The 7,428-nt window shown below is 38.9% G+C and overlaps 1 pseudogene; it reads left to right on the top strand.

Annotated features, from left to right (window-relative positions):
- The first annotated feature begins 2,277 nt into the window (after positions 1 to 2,277).
- LOC111827131 lies at positions 2,278 to 2,423 on the top strand (annotated as a pseudogene).
- Positions 2,424 to 7,428: the final 5,005 nt, after the last annotated feature.

Below are 7,428 nucleotides of genomic sequence, written 5' to 3'. Positions count from 1 at the left end.
TAATAATGCTGAAAATCTGAAACATGAAGGAACACAGCTAAAGTTTGCAATCACTGACTAACAATTAAGGAGAAGTGAGAATTTCTTTTGAAAAAAATGGATTACAGACCAGAGAGATGTTTCTAGATATGGGCAAATGAGACAAACTGAAGTATAATGTAAACACCCTTTCACCTAGCAATGCCATGAAAATCAGAACATAGGGCCACCAAGTAAACCTCTCAAAAATGCACAAGTTAGACAAGGAAGATGGCGACCGGCAGGAAGGTAGGGAGGGCGAGAGTGTGAGAGAGTGAGGAAACGATAGATGAGTGTGTGGACATGTGTGGTGTGTGTGTGTATGAGCTAGGGACAGTTAGATTCTGCAGGTCTTCTAAGGGGCTGCCAAACTGGGTAGTCTTAGACAGCGGAGCCCCGCTCCCAGCGCAGACACTCCTGGGCGGCCAGCACAGACACAGAGACCACACCATCTTGAGAAACAGAGCTGCTTGAGACTAGGATCCTGGCCTCAGCACCACCCAGTCTGGTCTCAGATGCAGACCAGGATCCTGCAGCCACTGGGGACAGAGACCTGCGACCACAGCTACAGACCCACGGACACCAAGAATCCAGACATCCCGGCGGCAGATCTCTGTGAGTAACAGAGCCCCTCCCCCTCCCCACAGGCTCGCAGGCAGCACCATAGTAACTGATAGATCCACCCCTCGACCGGGCCTCAGTGCTGCTACAGGAATCTTAGCCTGGGAACACACGAACACTGGGAACTTGTTCCCCGCAGCACGGGCTCCGGGACCCCAATTCTCCGAGCCAGAGGCAGCACTAAGCACCAGTGACTTTATTCTGTTTCTTATCACCTGCACCTGGGATCCCTGATTCCCAGTGCATTCACACTAAGAGCCAGTGACTCCAATTCTTGGTGCATGCGCACACAGGGACCCTGATTCTCAATGTGAGGCCTTGCGAAGCAACAGAGACTCTGATACTGGATTCCTGGGGAACTCTGACTCCTGGCGCACACTAGGGGGCGCTGATTTTCAACACACTCCAGAGGGGTCTCTGTTTCAGCACGGTGAAGGCGGAGTCCCTGATTCTGAGTGCGCACACAAGGCCACACTGAGTGCTGGTAATGCTGACTCTGAGCGAGCTTGGTTCCCACCAACCCACAACAACCACACATCTTAGTGTCAGAGCTCTTCAGTGACACTAGGGTGGTACGAAGCTCCCACTGCACATGGCCCAGGCCCACGCAACTCAACGTTTGAACCTTCTGGAGATAGTCAGAATGGGGAGACGACACAATCCCCAGAGGAAAGAAAATGAGGAGTTGCCAAGAAAGGAAATTAGTGAAATTGAAGCATGCAACATGACAGAAAAAGAATTCAGAGTAATGGTTGTACAATTCATTCACCGGATGGATGAGAAAATCAACAACCTATGCAAGAGTCAGGAAGAAATGAAAAGTGATATAGCTACAATCAAAAACACCATGGAAGGTTTCAACAGTAGACTAGAAGAAGCAGAGGACTGAATTAGTGAGTTAGAAGATAAGGTAGAGAAACAAGCTCAATCTGAACAGCAACTGGAGAAAAAAAATAAAAAGAAGGAGGAGAGCCTAAGGGAGATTTGGGACAACATGAAACGAAGTAACATACGCATAATAGGGCTGCCAGAAGGACAAGAAGAGCAGCAAGGATTAGAAAATCTATTTGAAGAAATAATGACAGAAAACTTCCCAGATATGGGGAAGAAAAAAGTTACACAAGTACAGAGTCCCAAGCAAGATGAACCCCAAAAGACCCACACCAAGGCATGTCATAATAACGATGGCAAATGTTCACGACAGAGAGAATCTTAAAGGCTATAGAGAGAGAGAGAGTTACCTACAAAGGATCCCCCGTCAGATTATCAAATGATTTCTCAACAGAAACACATCAAGCTAGAAGGGAATGGAAGGAGGTATACAGAGTATTGCAAAGCAAAGGACTGAATCCAAGAATACTCTATCCAGTAAGACTATCAATCAAAATTGAAGGGGAAATCAGGAGCATCACAGACCAAAAAAGGCTAAGGGAGTTTATCACTACCAAGCCAGTGATGCAAGAAATGCTAAAGGGAATGCTGTAAAAAGAAAAAAATAAAAAGGTAAGAAAGAACACAGGCACAAAAATAGAAATGACTACAAACAAGTACCTTTCAATAATAACTTCAAACGTAAACGGACTAAATGCTCCAATCAAAAGACATCGAGTGGCTGAATTAATAAAAAGACATGACCCAATACTTACCTGGCAGGGGAGATACCATGATCACGAAGGTGGTTTTCCCAGGGCGAGGCTTATCCATTGCACTCCGGATGTGCTGACCCCTGCGATTTCCCCAAATGTGGGAAACTCGACTGCATAATTTGTGGTAGTGGGGGACTGAAAAAAAAGAAAAGAAAGGAAAAAAAAAAGACATGACCCATATATATATATACTGTCTACAAGAGACCCACCTCAGAACAAGGGACTCACACAGACTGAAAGTGAAGGGATGGAAAAATATCTTTCAGGCAAATGGAAATGAAAAAAAAAGCTGGGGTAGCAATACTTATATCGGACAAAATAGACCTTAAAGTGAAGGCCATAACAAGAGATAAGGAAGGCCACTTCATAATACTAAAGGGATCGATACAACAAGAGGATATAACCCTGATAAACATATATGCACCCAATGCAGGAGCACCCAAATACATAAAAAAACTCCTGGAAGATATCAAGGGAGAGATCAACAACAATACAATCATAGTAGGGGACTTAAACACACCACTGACATCACTGGATAAATCCTCTAGACCCATGGTTGGCAAACTGCGGCCTGTGAGCCACACGCGGCTCTTTGGCCCCTTGAGTGTGGCTCTTCCACAAAATACCATGTCCAGGCGCACACGTACAGTGCAATTGAAACTTCGTGGCTCATGCGCAGAAGTCGGTATTTTGTGGAAGGGCCACACTCAAGGGGCCAAAGAGCCGCAGGTGGTTCGCAAGCCACAGTTTGCCGAGCCGCAGTTTGCCGACCACTGCTCTAGACAAAAAATCAGCAAAGAAACAGCAATCCTAAATGACTCACTAGATCAGATGCACTTAATTGACATCTTCAGAACATTTCACCCCAAAGCCACAGAATATACGTTCTTCTCAAGTGCACATAGGACATTTTCAAAAATAGATCACATATTGGGTCACAAGCAAAGTCTCCCCAAATTCAAGGAGATTGAAATCATACCAAGCATCTTCTCAGACCACAATGGCATAATATTAGAAATAAACTACAATAAAAACAATCCAAAAAACTCAAACACATGGAAGCTGAATAGCATACTACTAAATAATAATTGGGTTACCAATGAGATCAAAGAAGAAATTAAAAACACCCTGGAAACTAATGACAATAAAAGCACAACAATCCAAAATCTATGGGACACAATGAAAGCAGTCCTGAGAGGGAAGTTGATAGCTCTACAGGCCTACCTCAAAAAACAAGAAAAATGATAGTAAATCATCTAACTCTACAACTCAAAGAACTAGAAAGAGAGCAACAAGAAAAGCCCAGAGTGAGCAGAAGGAAGGAGACAATAAAGATGGAGCAGAAATAAATGACATAGAGACCAAAAAAAAAAAAAAAGACAAAAGATTAATGAAACCAAGAGCTGGTTCTTTGAAAGGATAAACAAGATTGATGAGCCTCTAGCCAGGCTCACCAAGAAGCAAAGAGAGAGGACCCAAATAAACAAAATCAGAAATGAAAGAGGCAAAATAACAACAGACACCACAGAAATTCAAAGAATTGTTAAAAAAATACTATGAACAACTCTACTCCAACAAACTAGACAACCTGGAGGAAATGGACATATTCCTAGAAAAATACAACCTTCCAAAACTCAATCAGGAAGATTCTAAAAATCTCAATAGGCCAATAACTATGGAAGAAATTGAAGCAGTCATCAAAAAGCTCCCAGCAAACAAAAGCCCAGGGCCAGATGGCTTCACAGGGGAGTTTTACCAAACATTCATGGAAGAACTAAAACCTATCCTCCTCAGATCATTCCAAAAAATTCAAGAGGAATGAACACTTCCCAGCTCATTCTATGAAGCCAGTATCACCCTAATACCAAAACCAGATAAAGACAACACAATGAAAGAGAATTATAGGCCAATATCCCTCATGAACATAGATGCCAAAATATTCAACAAAATTCTAGCAAATTGGATCCAGCAATACATCAGAAAGATCATACACCATGACCAAGTAGGATTTATCCCAGGGATGCAAGGATGGTAGAATATCTGCAAATCAATAAATGTGATATATCACATAAACAAATTGAGAGATAAAAATCACAGTCATATCAATTGAAGCAGAAAAAGCATTTGACAAAATCCAACACCTTTTCTTGATAAAAACTCTCAGCAAGGTGGGAATAGAAGGATCATACCTCAACATCATAAAATATTGAGGAGATAGTCAGAATGAGGAGACAACACAATCCCCAGAGGAAACAGCCTAAGTGCCCATCAGCAGATGAGTGGATTAAAAAACTGTGGTACATCTACACAATGGAATACTACACTGCGGTAAAAAAGCATTTGCAACAGTATGGATGGAACTGGAGAACATTATGCTAAGTGAAATAAGCCAGCCAGAGAAAGATAAATACCACATGATGTCACTCATTTGTGGAATATAGAGAACAACATAGACTGATGAATAGGGACAGATCCAGAGACAGAGAAACAGTGATCAGACTGTCAATCCCCAGACAGAAAATAGGGGAGGGTGGGGATAAGGGGGAGAGATCAACCAAAGGACTTGTATGCATACATATAAACCAAACCAATGGACACAGACAACAGGAGGATGAGAGCATGAGTGGGGTGGGTGGTTGGGGGTTAGTAGGGGGATGAGAACACATTTGTAATACCTTAACCAATAAAGAAATTAAAGATAAAACAAACAAAAAAATACACAAGTTAGATATGTTTCAGCTGTATGAAATATCAGATGGCTATATCTAATTTGTTGACTGTTCTATCACTTATATGGATTCCATAGCCCATTTTCCCTCCCTACACTGTACTAGAGGAATATAAGCTTTTTGAGAATTTGATGCTTAAAATTCTTTAAAGATGCAGCAAAGACATATTGTTATGAGATAATCAATATAAAAACTCATGAGACAGAGATAACATCTAGATTCAAATTCACAGAATTATAGAATTTAGACATTTTCCTTTAATAAAGATGTTGGGAAGGATTCATTTTTACCTACATCAATGTTATATACTAAGTTAGTCCTATATTATTTTATGAGTAAAGTATTAAATAAACCTCAAAATAGAATATATATTCATCTAATTTGTCTCTTTAAATATTAAAATTTAGATATACTTGGCTATGTTCTTAAACATGACATAAAACAAAAATTGCCAGGTTCCTATGGAACTTGGTTATCTTTTCAGTGTTTGAAATGTCTGTGCCACACTCTAAAATGCACTCAATGCATGCACTATTTTTTTTTTACAACCAACAATTATTGCAAAATCAAACTGGAACAAAGAATAAGAATAAATTAAGAACACAGACTGCGGAATCTCAGAGGGAAGGTGGGGTAGGTGTGTGAGTGGGAAGAGATCAAACAAAGAATTTGTATGCATAGATGCATAATGCATGGACACAGACAATAGGGTGATGAAGGCCTAGGGTGGGGAGCAGGAGCGGGGAGAAGGGGTCAGTGGGGGAGAAAAGAGGACATATGTAAATACTCTCAACACTAAAGATTTTTAAAAAAATAAAATGAAAAGAAAGAAAAAATGTTTAAAGAAAAAAGAAAAGATGCAATGTCTTATTTAAAGAACAACAACAAAAAAAGAATAAAGAATTTCTGAGTTGTTTAAATATAAAAAGTTGTAAAAAACAGTATTTAAGTAAAATATTATGTTTAAGCAGGTTTCCTTAACTTTGTGGGTCCATTTGCAAGTGTATATGCATTTTTTTTCTATTTTTATAGCAGCATTTAGAAATTCCCACGTAAACTTATGTCTTATGCACATAAGTTTACAGAAGTGTAATAAAGTTGGCAGCCAGAAAGCAAAAAAGAGAAAAAGAAAAAAATATATATTGTAGGATTAAAGAGGTTAGTTCTCCTGCGTTTGAGGAACAGTTACAGTTGAATAAATGAGGGAGATGACTGGAAAGAATTTAAGTTAAAGTCAGATAGTGAAATGGTTGAATTTATTATTATGAAACACTGCCATTCTTGTTGTTGGCAATGACTAAGGTGGTATGATGGGAAAGGGTGGAAGATGCAAATTAGTGATAAACATCATTTTATACTTACAGAGATTAAATATAAAGCATTTCAAAAATATAATAAATCTTTTTTAATTTTAAATGCTAAGGGAAAGTATTATAGAAATATGATAAATCCATTTTTTTCATTTTACATTTCTACCATATGTTTCAGTATTGTTGAAAACTTTATCTCGACTCTCAGTAATCAAATTCTACTAATGTCAGCTGAGTGCTTTGCATATGTCACTTCATTTAATCCTCACAATTAGCACATGAAAATATGTACTGGTGTAAACCTCAGCTTATAGATGAAAAATCTGTAAATCAAAAAATGTGAGTTACTTTTTAAGCTACACAGCATATGGTGGCAAAACAGGGTTCAAAGCCAGATAATCAGACTGCACGAACTATATTCATTCTTAAGCATGATTGCATTACACAACTATCCAAAATAGTACCAGGAAAAAGAAGAGCTCTTACTGAATATTTCTACTGAATATTCAGTATTTCTACTGAACAGTAAAAATAACAATTGTGTTTAAGTATACAATACAAGGGATATTTCCCTGCAGCATTTATTAACTTTGGACTCTTGGCCATCCATTAGCAAATCTAATGAGATCTAGGAAAATTGCCTAAAGAAAATGCACATACATATATATTTTAATGTGGTTTTGTATAGTCTCTTTAAAAAAAACTAAAGGAAAACAAATAAAGATTTATTAAAATGATAGGCACATAGAAATATACAATCTGAATCTCTTGGGTAAGATACTTAATACTTTGTGCAACATGGGAGATTTGTCTAAAAACATGGTTCTGCTTTTTGTAGTAACTTTCAGCTTTAAGGATTTTAAAATATAGTTGTGATCAGAATTAATGAGCCCCAGTTGACAGAGCCGTCCATAGCATTATGCTATTCTTTTATGTGAGTCCTGAACATTCTAAACATCCTGTACTTCACTGAGGTTCTGGCTGGCAAGGAATAATAAGCATAAGACCTCCTTATGAGTTGTTGAGTTGTTTGAAAAAATTTTTTGCAAAGGTCAGCTCCCCACAGGATTGATATTGGTAATTGGTTCAAAGCAAACTACCTCT

This window comes from Myotis lucifugus, unplaced genomic scaffold (genome assembly GCF_000147115.1).
Source record: "Myotis lucifugus unplaced genomic scaffold, Myoluc2.0 scaffold_135, whole genome shotgun sequence".
Taxonomy (NCBI): Eukaryota; Metazoa; Chordata; class Mammalia; order Chiroptera; family Vespertilionidae; genus Myotis; species Myotis lucifugus.
The sequence above is the reverse complement of the archived record's forward strand: the minus strand, read 5'-3'. Positions and strand labels throughout refer to the sequence as shown.